General features: G+C 42.8%; 2 pseudogenes; both read right to left on the bottom strand.

Moving 5' to 3' along the window:
* Positions 1–4,720: 4,720 nt before the first annotated feature.
* On the bottom strand, positions 4,721–7,187 carry LOC139359248 (asparagine synthetase [glutamine-hydrolyzing] pseudogene; annotated as a pseudogene).
* Positions 7,188–7,236: 49 nt separating this feature from the next.
* On the bottom strand, positions 7,237–8,323 carry LOC105478070 (asparagine synthetase [glutamine-hydrolyzing] pseudogene; annotated as a pseudogene).
* Between the last annotated feature and the right edge of the window lie 6,548 nt (positions 8,324–14,871).

The raw sequence follows: 14,871 nt of genomic DNA, 5'->3' as shown, positions 1-14,871 counted from the left end.
TGTGGTGGCACATGCCTGTAGTCCCAGCTACTCAGGAGGCTGAGGCAGGAGAATCTCTTGAACCCGGAAGGCAAAGGTTGCAGTGAGCCGAGATAACGCCATTGCACTCCAGCCTGGGGAACAAGAGCGAAACTCCGTCTCAAAAAAAAAAAAGAAAAAGAAAAGAAAATAATCCTCCGTCCCCATCACCTCCCTGAAAATAGTATACCACCCCTTCCTATTGACATTGGGCTTTGCCATGAGACTTTTTCATCTCATTCATGACAACCATTGATTTAGGGCTTGAACATGTGACTTGCTTTGACCAATGGTATATTAGCACATCTGACTGCCAAGGTTGGTAATGTGCTCGTGTATATGGGCTTGCCCTCTTCTACCTCTGTCATTGCCATGAGAAGAACGTGCCACAAGTAGCCTGTTGCTTTCAGAATAATGAAAGATACATCTTGTAGACCTGAATCAAACCTGCAATCTGGAGCTAAGCCCAGCTGAGCCTAGCTTAAATTGTTCAAATGCCAGTCAACCTGTAGAATGTAGCTTAAAGCAGAAGCACAGATATGTGAATGAGAAATAAATGCTTAGGGTTGTAAGTCATTGATGTTTAGAGTGGTTTGTTATGCAGCATAATTAGGTATATTGTAGACTAATACAAATATTTACAAGCTAAATTCAAGATTATAGGAATAATAGAATTGGTATCTTACAAAATTATTCATTTTCATTCCACAATGTGCACGCAGCAGTCTCAGAATGATAATACCAATACTGCTGCTAATAATATGATTATTGAAATCAGTTTAAGCTTTTATTTTTTGCAATTTTTAATCTTTAGGATATTTCCCTTTATTGATGTACAGTGAAAATTTTCTGTTATGAAGTCATTTGGAATGGTTTTTATGTGTGGTTATGCCACAACTGGATATGCATTAAGTACTCTTTGTTTGATTTTATTTTGGGAAATTTCCCCTTAAAATTCAATTTTTCTTAATGATTATATAAAATGTGTACTTGCTTACAAAGTAAAATCTCTGGAACAAGTTATTTCAATGAAGTCTACCTTCTATTCTAGCTACCCTCACCTTATTCTTTCCCTCTCCCATAATTAACTACTTAAAAATATTTTATGATTCTTTGTTTTAATTGTACCTGGGTTTTAATTTATAGAGGTGACTGAGTGATGATACAGAGAGGACAATGCCATTGAAAGAAGCCTTTTTTTTTGAGACAGAGTCTCGAACTCCAGCCTAGAGTGCAGTGGTACAATCTTGGCTCACTGCAACCTCTGCCTCCCAGGTTCAAGTGATTCTCCTGCCCCAGCCTCCTGAATAAATGGGACCACAGGAACGTGCCTCCAGGCCCAGCTAATTTTTGTGTTTTTAGTAGAGACGGGGCTTCACCATGTTGGCCAGGATGGTCTCGATCTCCTGACCATTTTTTTTTTTTTTTTTTTTTTTTTTGGGATGGAGTCTCGCCCTGCAGCCCAGGCTGGAGTGCAGTGACATGATCTCGGCTCACTGCAACATCTGCCTTCTGGGTTCAAGAGATTCTCCTGCCCCAGCCTCTGAAGTAGCTGGGACTATAGGCATGTGCTACCACACCCGGCTAATTTTTTGTATGTTTAGTAGAGACAGGGTTTCACCATGTTAGCTAAGATGTTCTCGATCTCCTGACCTCATGATCCCCCCAACTTGGCCTCCCAAAGTGCTGGGATTACAGGCATGAGCCACCACACCCTGCGAGAAGTCTTATTACTTACAGTTCCCGAAGAGAAGGGGCCACACCATGACACACAGGGTCACATGGGGAAGTACCAGGATTGGTCAGGAGGCAGAAGGAGCAAAGAAGAGAAGTGTGGCCCAGAGCCTTTATTGTCATTTCTATGGAAAGGAAGGGATGAGGCAGGGCACAGGCAAATTTGAGCAAATTTAGGATTGTATAGCTTAACATCATTTCAGTTGGCTCAGGGTCACAGAATTGGTCTCTGATCATCTGGCACCTGGCCCTGGGGTGATTTAGAGCAGGGGAAATGTTCACTTGGTGTCCAAGAGTAAGTTAAAGAGGTTGCAAATGTGTGCTTTGGTTGATTGGTTTGCATAAGAAAGGTGAGTCTGCAGGGCGGGTGACTCAAGCCATAATCCCAGCAATTTGGGAGGCCAAGGAGGATGGATCACCTGAGGTCAGGGGTTTGAGCCCAGCCTGACCAACATAGTGAAACCCCATCGCTACTAAAGATACAAAATTAACCGGCCTGTAATCCCAGCTACTCGGGAGACTGAGGCAGGAAAATTGCTTGAACCCAGGAGGCGGAGGTTGCAGTGAGCCGAGATTGTGCCATTGCATTCCAGTCTAGGGGACAAGAGCGAGACTTCATTTCAAAAAAAAAAAAAAAAGGAATTGGGATATAAAAATTTAAGCTATAAGTACGGTTTTTACTCCTTATTCCAGGAATCTACTTGTTCTGAAAGCTGGACTGGCTTGAATAAGGCTTTATGGCAATTTATTGGGGAGGACCTATCAAGATTCCTATAAAAATTCACTCAATAAAACTGACCAAAACAAGATGTTCAATAAAGGGATCTCATGGTTAAAAAAATAAAATTAGGCCGTGCGCGGAGGCTCACGCCTGTAATCCCAGCACTTTGGGAGGCCGAGATGGGTGGATCACGAGGTCAGGAGATCGAGACCATCCTGGCTAACATGGTGAAACCCCATTTCTACTAAAAATACAAAAAATTAGCTGGGCATGGTGGTGGGCACCTGTAGTCCCAGCTACTCGGGAGGCTTGAGGCAGGAGAATGGCGTGAACCCAGGAGGTGGAGTTTGCAGTGAGTCGAGATCGCACCAGTGCACTCCAGCCTGGGCGACAGAGCAAGACTCCGTCTCAAAAGAATATAAATAAATAAATAAAATTAAACCAAACCAAAAGAACAACAATAAAACATGATTCTTTTATCCTTCTATGGAGATTACTTCATGATAATAAATAGTAATAGTTGTAATTTCTCTCTTTCTTTCTTTCTCTCTCTCTCTCTTTCTCCTTCCTTCCTTCCTCCCTCCCTCCCTCCCTCCCTCCCTCTCTTTCTTTCTTTCTTTCTTTCTTTCCTTCTTTCTTTCTTTCTTCCTTTTTTTCTTTCTCTCTTCCTTTCTCTTCCTCTCTTTTTTGACGTGGGGTTGGTCTGGCTGTGTTGCCCAGGATGGAGTACATTGTCTCTTCACAGGCACGATCATGGCACAGCATAGCCTCCAACTCCTGGCTGGGTCTACAGGCCCGCACCACCATCCCTGGCCTAATTTCTGCTTACAGTGGCACAGTACGCCAACATGTGGCTTTATAATTATACAACCAGTTCCTCACTAAAGGACATTTGTATTGTTTCTATGTATTTCCATACTTTTCTGATACGAACATCCTAAATAAATAACTGTGAGCATGTTTTTCTTTTTTAGGTGGGCTAATTTATTTATTTATTTTTGCCCTTAATCCATGCTTTATTTTATTTTTTTTAATTTTTTGTTTCCATAGGTTTTTGGGGAACAGGTGGTGTTTGGTTACATGATGACGTTCTTTAGTGGTGATTTGTGAGATTTTGGTGCACCCATCACCCAAGCAGTATACAGTGAACTCAATTTGTAGTCTTTTATCCCTCACCCCCTCCCCATACTTTCCCCAAGTCTTCAAAATTTATTGTATAATTCTTCTGCCTTTGCATTCTCATAGCTTAGCTCCCACTTATGAGTGAGAACATACGATGGTTGGTTTTCCAATGCTGAGTTACTTTACTTAGAATCATAGTCTCCAATCCAAACCAGGTTGCCGTGAATGCCATTAATTCATTCTTTTTTATGACTGAGTAGTATTCCATTATATACATATATGATGTGCTATATATATATCACAGCACCTGGCTAATTTTTGGTATTTTTAGTAGAGATGGGGGTTTCTCCATGTTGGTCAGTCTGATCTCGAACTCCCAACCTCAGGTGATCCACCCGCCTCGGCCTCCCAAAGTGCTGGGATTACAGGCGTGAGCCACTGCACCTGACCACATATCAGAGTTTCTTTATCAACTTGTTGACTGATGGGTATTTGGTCTGGTTCCACATTTTTGAAATTGTGAATTGTGCTGTTGTAAACGTGTGTGCAATTATCTTTTTCATATAATGACTTCTTTTCCTCTGGGTAGATACCCAGTAGTGGGATTGCTGGATCAAATGATAATTCTAGTTTTAGTTCTTTAAGGAATCTCCACACTGTTTTGCATAGTGGTTGTACTAATTTACATTCACACCAGCAGTGTAGTAGTGTTCCCTTTTCACCACATCCACGCCGACATCTATTATTTTTTGATTTTTTGATTATGGCCATTCTTGTGGGAATAAGGTGGTATCGCACTGTGGTGTGGATTTGCATTTCCCTGGTCATTAGTGCTGTTGAGCATTTTTTCATGTTTGCTGACCATTTGTATATCCTCTTTTGAGAATTGTCTATTCATGTCCTTAGCCCACTTTTTGATGGGATTGTTTTTTTCTTTTCTTTTTTTTTTTTTTTGGAAGCGGAGTCTCGCTCTGTCGCCGAGGCTGGAGTGCAGTGGCCGGATCTCAGCTCACTGCAAGCTCCGCCTCCCGGGTTTACGCCTTCTCCTGCCTCAGCCTCCCGAGTAGCCGGGACTACAGGCGCCCGCCACCTCGCCCAGCTAATTATTTGTATTTTTTAGTAGAGACGGGGTTTCACCGTGTTAGCCAGGCTGGTCTCGATCTCCTGACCTCGTGATCCGCCCGTCTCGGCCTCCCAAAGTGCTGGGATTACAGGCTTGAGCCACCGCGCCCGGCCAGGATTGTTTTTTTCTTGCTGATTTGTTTGAGTTCGTGTAGATTCTGGATATTATTCCTTTGTCAGATATATAAATTGTGAAGATTTTCTCCCACTCTATGGGCTATCTGTTTACTTTGCAGATAGGATTTAGTTGGATTAAGTCCCACCTATTTGTCTTTGTTTTTATCGCATTTGCTTTTGGGTTCTTGGTCATGAACTCCTTTCCCAAGCCAATGTCTAGAAGGGTTTTTCTGATGTTATCTTGTAGAATTTTTTTGTTTGTTTTTTAGAAAACAATTTTATTGAGGTATAATGGACATACAATAAACTGCATATATTTAAAATGTACAATTAGATAATTTTTGTACCCATTATATCATCACCACAAACAAGATCACGAACATATCCATATCGCAGAATGCTTCCTCTATCCTTTTTTTTTTTTTTGAGAGAGTCTCACTCTATTGCCTAGACTGAAGTGCAGTGGCGCAATCTCGGCTCGCTGCAACCTCTGCCTCCCAAGTCCAAGTAATTCTCATGCCTCAGACTCCCAAGTAGCTGGGATTACAGGCAAGCACCACCATGCCTGTCCAGTTTTTGTACATTTAGTAGAAATGGGTTTTCACCATGTTGACCAGGCTGATCTCTTAACTCTTGGCCTCAAGTGATCCACCTGCCTTGGCCTCCCAAAGTGCTAGGATTACAGGTGTTGGCCACTGCACCTGGCTTCACACCTCTTTTTAATCCTATCTTCTTATTCCTCCTTTTCTTTTTTGTTTTAAATATTTTATTATTATACTTTAAGTTCTAGGGTACATGTGCACAATGTGCAGGTTTGTTACATATCTATACATGTGCCATGTTGGTGTGCTGCACCTGTTAACTGGTCATTTACATTAGGAATATCTCCTAATGCTATCCCTCTCGCCTCCCCCACCTGTGTTCCACCCTGTGTCCAAGTGTTCTCATTGTTCAATTCCCACCTATGAGTGAGAACATTCGGTGTTTGGTTTTCTGTCCTTGCGATAGTTTGCTCAGAATAATGGTTTCCAGCTTCATCCATGTCCCTACAAAGGACATGAACTCATCCTTTTTTATGGCTGCATAGTATTCCATGGTGTATATGTGCCACATTTTCTTAAATCTTGTAGAATTTTTATATTTTCAGATCTTAGATTTAAGTCCTTGATATACCTTGAGTTGATTTTTGTATAAAGTGAGAGATGAGAATCCAGTTTCATTCTCCTATGTGTGACTTGCCAATTCTCCCAGCACCATTTGTTGAATAGGGTGTCCTTTCCCCACTTTATGTTTTTGTTTGCTTTGTCAAAGGTGAGTTGGCTGTAAGTATCTGAGTTTATTTCTGTGTTCTCTATTCTGTTCCATTGGTCTATGTGCCTATATTTATACCAATACCATGCTGTTTTGGTGACTGTAGTGCTATAGTATAGTTTGAAATCAGGTAATGTGATGCCTCCAGATTTGTTCTTTTTGCTTAGTCTTGCTTTGGCTATGTGGGCTCTTTTTTGGTTCCACATGAATTTTAGGGCTTTTTTTTTTTCTAGTTCTGTGAAGAATGATGGTGGTATTTTGATGGGAATTGCATTGAATTTGTAGATTGCTGTAAAAGTCTTATTTAGTGTTAAGAATACTGAATGAAAGTTTTTGTGTTGCAGTTGCCATCATTATATCATCAACGTGATGCTCAGTATATTCCTGTAAAACCCCAAAACAGAAATTCTTAACTGAGGTTATCCCATCACTGAAGGCTTCTTTTGGCCAGACAGTTTTTTTAGGTATCAGGTATAGTACTCAAATATCTTTATCAGGAGATGTTTTCCTATCCCATTCTTCAGAATTCTTATTTCTGGTGCCAGAGGCGATAAGAGGAAAATAGATGATCCAGGAATTAGACTCTCAGTTCAAGGTCACAGGCAGCAGCAGTTCAATCTGCACACAGTACATCAAACAAAGAGTCCTTCAGAAGCCCCTCACTCTGCTCCTTGGCTTTTTCCTGAGGAGGAGTCTTGTAAAAATATATGTAACCCTGTGTAATTTCATCTGAACCTTCTCTAGAGAAGATTACTATGCTATCTGTGTTCTTCCAAATATACTCGGAAATTAAATACCTACCTACTGAAGTGTGAACTATTGTTATGTCTTAAATTTCCAAGGAAAATATTACTTCATCCAGGACCTGAATGCCTTCCTCAGAGTGGTGTTCACTTTCAATATGATTTTCCACCTTTCTAGCAGCCAGTACATTGGGACTGTTTTCCATGCCAATTGCAAATGTCTAGAGAGTGTCTTACACTTGGGCCTCTTTCAGCTGCATCAACAGAGTGGCAACAACGAAGCTGGAATCCAAGCCTTTTCTCTGTCATTAGTCGTTTCTTTTTTTTTTTTTTTTTTTTTTTTTTGAGACGGAGTCTTGCTCTGTCGCCCAGGCTGGAGTGCAGTGGCCGGGTCTCAGCTCACTGCAAGCTCCGCCTCCCGGGTTCACGCCATTCTCCTGCCTCAGCCTCCGGAGTAGCTGGGACTACAGGCACCCGCCACCTCGCCCGGCTAGTTTTTTGTATTTTTAGTAGAGACAGGGTTTCACCATGTTAGCCAGGATGGTCTCGATCTCCTGACCTTGTGATCCGCCCGTCTCGGCCTCCCAAAGTGCTGGGATTACAGGCTTGAGTAGTCGTTTCTTAATAGCACTGTCAAAAGGAATCCAGAGGTTACTCTTCATAGTTTCTATCTCAAAACGGTTTCTCCACATTGTTATAGAGGGCATGCAGAGGTTAATCTCTACAATGATGACTCTCTAGGTAGGTGTCTCTGCCCAGGAATACTTTCTTATTGACAGAACTTAATGAAATAAATGCAAACACTCAACCCAACATACAAATTTTCTGCCCAGTCCCTCCTTTGTCATAAAGATGAAGGATTATCTCACCATCCACTCTGGCCTTGTACTCAAATTCAAAATGGTATTATACCTTGTTGTGGTTGTAAATTTCACCACTGCAACAGAGCCACAAATAGAGATATTTCCTCACTTGAATTGGCTGCATTCCAAACAGCTGGTCAACTACCACCAACTGGCAAAATCCAAAGCAGCAGCTGATGTATCCATTGACATTCTCAGGAAGAAATGCATCTGGACCCCTGTGTGTGATCTTCATAGCACTCGGATGCTGACCAGAGAGGCAATCATTGCTGCCAAAGAGGGCCCAAATGCCACACATGGTACAGTGGAGCTGCGGGCTCTGTGGGTATGTGAGCAGAGGCCAGGGCTGTGGACTGTTTCCATTGTTTACTTTCAGTACAAGCATCTCTGTATATATCTCTATTCCTTTTTTCTTAGATAAATAGTAGCAAACTGTACACATTTTTCTATACCATGATTTTTTTTTTCTCTGAACAATATATCCCGGAAATCACTGCATAAATATACAGAGATTTTCTGTGTTCCTTTTTACAGGTATATAGTACCCTGTTGTGTGGACGTTCTGGTACATTTCAAGAGGGAACAAGTGTACTAGGAAACATTCAAAGCATGAGAAACCTGCAAGAAGAAGTCTTTTATTTTAGCTAAGCTGTGGGTAACTTGAGGGTCGCAGAATAGGCTGAGGAGTCAACAGAGAAGATGGCTGAATAATTACACAAGATTGCTGCTGGCCCTATTTAATAAGTCTCATTGTTCTCTAAGGTGAAGCAAAGCTGAAAGGATTTGAGGAAATAAATAGGCTGTTTCTTGTCCCCCTATTCTTCTCTGTTTTTCCTCCTATTATTCTAGTAGGTTTTAAAGTGAAGCCTGGAGTAAGCCTGAGTGCAGCTATCTCACATGGGAAAGTGCTCTGATGGGTATCAGGGAAATCCTGCATTTGCCTTTGTGAGACTCTTCACCTGATGGTCATTGCTTCTCCTCTGACTCCTGGAATCCCCTCACTGGGGAGATGGGGGTGCCCATCAGAAGTCTCTGGATTAAGTCAAAAAACAATTTAACCCTAGAATCCTATTGTATACTGTATCCCCAAATTCACCCTCCACGCTATTTCCATCCTGCATTATGCTTCACCATATTGTACAATAAAGCTTCCTAAAGACAGTGTTTCAATGAGTACTACATAATATCATAGCCAGTAATATAAACATATGCTAAATCCTCAGTGAAGTGAACAAGAATCAGGGCAAGTAGAATGTAGATGTTTGTGCTGGGCGTGGTGGCTCACGCCTGTAATCCCAGTACTTTGGGAGGCTGAGGCATGATCGGCCCCCTTCCTCACCTCTCCTCAAAGAGAAGAGTAGCTATGACTGCTGATATTCAGTTGACCTAGTTTCACAGAGGATAGGATCACTCACTGTAGTTTAAAAGATTACATGTGAAGCCTGTACGAGAAACATTTTGAAATCGTCCTGAAAAATCACAAAGTAGGATTGAACAAAAATAGAAACACATTCCTTGCCTTCAATAGAACCAATCAACGTAATAAAGTTTCTTCAGGTTCGTGTATAAATTTAATGTAATCCCAATAAAAATGCCAGCAAATTTTTTCCTGGCACAGGATCCTACACTTCATATGGAAAAATAAATAAGCAAGAATACTTATGAACATCTTCAAAAGCAAGAACAATAAAAGGAGACTGGTCTTACCACATACTAAAACTTTTTTTTTTTTTTTTTTTCTCTTTTGAGACGGAGTCTTGCTCTGTCACCCAGGCTGGAGTGCAGTGGCCGGATCTCAGCTCACTGAAAGCTCCCCCTCCCGGGTTTACGCCATTCTCCTGCCTCAGCCTCCTGAGTAGCTGGGACTACGGGCACCCGCCACCTCGCCCGGCTAGTTTTTTGTATTTTTTAGTAGAGACGGGGTTTCACCGTGTTAGCCAGGATGGTCTCAATCTCCTGACCTCGTGATCCGCCTGTCTCGGCCTCCCAAAGTGCTGGGATTACAGGCTTGAGCCACCGTGCCCGGCCCAACATATTAAAACTTATTATAAAGATCTAATAATTAAAACAGTGTGGTATTTGTTCCTGGCTAGACATTCAAACCAGTGGGAATAATTGTGAAGTACACAGGGAAATTTAGCAAAAGACAAAGGTGGGATCTTAAATTATTGGGGAAAAGATTAACTTTTTTATTTTTTAATTTTTTGAGACAGAGTCTCGCTCTGTTGCCCAGGCTGGAGTGCAATAGCACTATCTCAGCTCACTGCAACCTCCACCTCCCAGGTTCAAGCAGTTCTCTCACCTCAGCCTTCCAAGCAGCTGGGAATACAGGTGTGTATCACCACATCTGGCAAATTTTTTTGTATTTTTAGTAGAGACAGGTTTCACCATATTGGCCAGGCTGGTCTTGAACTCCTGACCTCAAGTGATTTGCCCACCTTGGCTTCCCAAAGTGCTGAGATTACAGGCATGAGCCACGATGCCAGGCCAGAAAATATTCACTTGTCTTTTTTTTTGAGATGGAGTCTCTCTCTGTCGCCTGGGCTGGAGTGCAGTGGCACGATCTCGGCTCATTGCAAGCCTACCTCCCAGGTTCACACCATTCTCCTGCCTCAGCCTCCCGAGTAGCTGGGACTATAGGCGCCCGCCACCACGCCCAGCTAATTTTTTTGTATTTTTAGTAGAGACGGGGTTTCCCCGTATTAGCCAGGATGGTCTCAATCTCCTGACCTCGTGATCTGTCTGCCTTGGCCTCCCAAAGTGCTGGGATTACAGGTGTGAGCCACTGCGCCTGGCAAGATTCACTTTTAAATAATGACATTAGCACAACTGGAGTGTTTATGTCCCTAATTTACACTAGGACCGGGCGCGGGGGCTTATGCCTGTAATCCCAGCTACTTGGGAGGCCGAGGCAGGAGAATCACTTGAACCCAGGAGGCAGAGGTTGCAGTGAGCCTAGCTCGCGCCATTGCACTCTAGCCGGGGTGACAAGAGCGAAATTCCGTCTAAAAAAAAAAAAAAAGATTTACATCAGAATGTACTTCAAACATTCCTTATTTCAATGCACAAAAAAATGAAAACAGGTTCAAGAAGAAAACATATATGAATTTCTTTGTAATCTGGACAAAAGAAAGGCTTCCTAATTATAACTAAAATTCCAGAAGTCATGGAGAAAGATTGATAAATTCAAACCTATCCATTTATATCTACAGCTGTATCTATATATGCACAAACATATATATATATATATATATATGCACACAGGTTTTTTTTTTTTTGAGATGGAGGCTGGAGTGCAGTGGTGCAGTCTCGGCTCATTGCGACCTCTTCCTTCCAGGTTCAAGCGATTCTCCTGTCTCAACTACTTGAATAGCTGGGATTACAGGCTCCCACCACCGTGCCGGCTAATTTTTGTACTTTTAGTAGAGACAGGGTTTCGCCATGTTCGCCAGGCTGGTCTTGAACTCCTGACCTCAGGTGATCTGCCCGCCTTGGCCTCCCAAAGTGCTGGGATTACAGGCATGAGCCACCACACCCGGCCGATATATGGATAGACTTTTGCTTGGGAAAAATATCGTAAGCAAAATCAAAAGAGATGAAAAACTGGGAGAAAATGTTTGTAGTTTAAATTATACAAAATAGCTAATTTCCATCATACATAAATAAGTAAAAAAAAAGAAGAGTATTGATGCATGATATATGGAAGAACCTCCAAAATATTATGCTAAGTGAAAGAGTCAGTCACAAAAGACTACATATTGTATGATACCATTTGTATGAAATGTCCAGAATAGACAAATCTATAGAGATGGAGTAGACTAGTGGTCACATAGGGCTGGGTAGGGTAGGGGCAAGGGCCAGGAATGGAGATGACTACTGAGAGGTAAGGGGTTTCTTTTTATTTATTTATTTATTTATTTATTTATTTATTTATTTATTTATTTATTTTTTGAGACGGAGTCTCACGCTGTTGCCCAGGCTGGAGTGCAGTGGCGCGATCTCGGCTCACTGCAAGCTCCGCCTCCCGGGTTCCCGCCATTCTCCTGCCTCAGCCTCCTAGCTGGGACTACAGGCGCCCGCCACCGCGCCCGGCTAATTTTTTGTATTTTTAGTAGAGACGGGGTTTCACTGTGGTCTTGATCTCCTGACCTTGTGATCCGCCCGCCTCGGCCTCCCAAAGTGCTGGGATTACAGGCTTGAGCCACCGCGCCCGGCCGGGGTTTCTTTTTAGAATGTTAAAAATATTCCAAAATTATACTATAGCAATGGTTGCATAGCTCCATAAATATACTAAAAACCATTGAATTGTATACTTTTTATTTTTATTTTTTATTTTATTTTATTTTTTTTGAGACGGAGTCTCGCTCTGTCACCTAGGCTGGAGTGCAGTGGTCGGATCTCAGCTCACTGCAAGCTCCGCCTCCCGGGTTCACGCCATTCTCCTGCCTCAGCCTCCCGAGTAGCTGGGACTACAGGCGCCCGCCACCAGGCCCGGCTACTTTTTTTTGTATTTTTAGTAGAGATGGGGGTTCACCGGGTTAGGCAGGATGGTCTCGATCTCCTGACCTCGTGATCCGCCCGTCTCAGCCTCCCAAAGTGCTGGGATTACAGGCTTGGGCCACCGTGCCCGGCCGAATTGTATACTTTAAATGGATGAACTTAATGGTATATATATCTCAATAAGCCAGGCGCAGTGACTCAGGCCTGTAATCCCAGCACTTTGGGAGGCTGAGGCGGGCAGGTCATGAGATCAGGAGTTCAAGACCAGCCTGATCAACATGGTGAAACCGTCTCTACTAAAAATAGAAAAATTAGCCAGCCATGGTGGCACATGCCTGTAGTCCCAGCTACTCAGGAGGCTGAGGCAGGAGATCTGCTTGAACCCAGGAGGCAGAGGTTGCAGTGAGCAGAGGTCATGCCACTGCACTCCAGCCTGGGCGACAGACTGATTCTCCGTCTAAGAAAAACAAATTTATATCTAGATATATGTATGTATACATATACATATATATAATATATCTCAATAAAGCTGTTTAAGTATAAAAGATTTTACTATTCAAGAGGTCGGGTGTGGTGGTTCACACCTGTAATCCCTGCACTTTGGGAGGCTGTGGCAGGTGGATCACTTGAGGTCAGGAGTTTGAGACCAGCCTGGCCAAAATAGTGAAACCCTGTCTCTACTAAAAATACAAAAATTATCCGGGTGTGGTGGTGGGTGCCTGCAGTCCCAGCTACTTGGGAGGCTGAGGCAGGAGAATCGCTTGAACCTTGGAGGCAGAGGTTGCAGTGAATGGAGATCACACCACTGCACTCCAGCCTGGGCGACAGAGACAGACTCTGTCTCAAAAAAAAAAAAAAAAAGGTTTTTGAAGTAAAAAACCTAGCAGGAAAATGGCCAAAAGTGTTAAGAGACAGTTCACAGAAGATTAAAGGCAAATGTCTGTGAAGCACTTGGAAAAATACTCAGCATCACTTCTTATGAAAGAGATGCAAATTAAAATATGGTCAGCCCTTGGCATCCATGGATTCCATATTTGTAAATTCAACCAACCATGTATAGAAATGACAGTCATGTGTTGCTTAATGATGGGGATACATTCTCAAAAATGTGTTGTTAGGTGACTGGGTGCTGTGGCGCACGCCTGTAATCCCAGCACTTTGGGAGGCCGAGGAGAGCGGATCACCTGAGGTCAGGAGTTCGAGACCAGCCTGGCCAACATGGTGAAACACCATCTCTGCTAAGAATACAAAAAAATTAGGCCAGGCACTGTGGCTCAAGCCTGTAATCCCAGCACTTTGGGAGGCCGAGACGGGTGGATCACGAGGTTAGGAGATTAAGACCATCCTGGCTAACACGGTGAAACCCCGTCTCTACTAAAAAATACAAAAAACTAGCGCCTGTAGTCCCAGCTACTCAAGAGCCTGAGGCAGGAGAATGGCATAAACCCGGGAGGCGGACCTTGCAGTGAGCTGAGATCCGGCCACTGCACTCCAGCCTGGGCGACAGAGCGAGACTCCGTCTCAAAAAAAAAAAAAAATAATAATAATAATACAAAAAAATTAGCTGGGCATGGTCGCAAACTCCTGTAATCACAGCTACTCTGGGAGGCTGAGGCAAGAGAATCGCTTGAACCCAGGAGGCAGAGGTTGCAGTGAGCCGAGATCGCACCATTGCACTCCAGCCTGGGGAACAAGAGCAAGACTTTGTCTCAAAAACAAAAAAAAGTGTTGTTAGGTGATTTCACCATTGTGTGAACATCATAGAGTGTACTTACACAAACCTAGATGGTATAGCTTACTACACACATAGGCTATATGGTATAGCCACCATTGTATATGTAGTCAGCTGTTGACTAAAACTTCCTTATGGGTGCATGACTGTATTTGAAAAAAAAAAATTGTGTTTGTACTGAATATGTACAGACATTTTTCTTACCAGTATTCCCTAAATAATAGAGTATATCAACTATTTGCATAGCATTTATATTATATTAGGTATTGTAAGTAATTAGAGATTATTTAAAGTATACTGGAGTATGTGCATAGGTTATATGCAAATATTACCACGTTCTACAAAAGGGACTTGAGCATTCATGGATTTTGGTATTCACTGGAGGTACCGGACATCGTATATTCAAATACTATTCTTCCCTTATCAGATTGGCAGTGTTGGGAGACAATCCTTCATGGTGTTTCTATATGTCTTGTGACAGCTTCTGTTCTGAATGTCTTTTGCGCTACAAACATTCTGAAGGGACAGAGGGTAGATTCCTCTCCTGACCAAGACAATAAAAACAACATTTTTTGGCTGGGCGCGGTGGCTCAAGCCTGTAATCCCAGCACTTTGGGAGGCCGAGACGGGGTGATCACGAGGTCAGGAGATCAAGACCATCCTGGCTAACACGGTGAAACCCCGTCTCTACTAAAAAAATACAAAAAACTAGGTGGGCACCTGTAGTCTCAGCTACTCGGGAGGCTGAGGCAGCGTAAACCCGGGAGGCGGAGCTTGCAGTGAGCTAAGATCTGGCCACTGCACTCCAGCCCGGGTGACAGAGCGAGTCTCCGTCTCAAAAACAAACAAACAAACAAACAAACAAAAAAACCCAACATTTTCCTCCAG

Source organism: Macaca nemestrina, chromosome 16 (genome assembly GCF_043159975.1).
Source record: "Macaca nemestrina isolate mMacNem1 chromosome 16, mMacNem.hap1, whole genome shotgun sequence".
NCBI classification, from domain to species: domain Eukaryota; kingdom Metazoa; phylum Chordata; class Mammalia; order Primates; family Cercopithecidae; genus Macaca; species Macaca nemestrina.
Note: the sequence above shows the minus strand (reverse complement) of the source record. Positions and strands in the feature narration are given on the sequence as shown.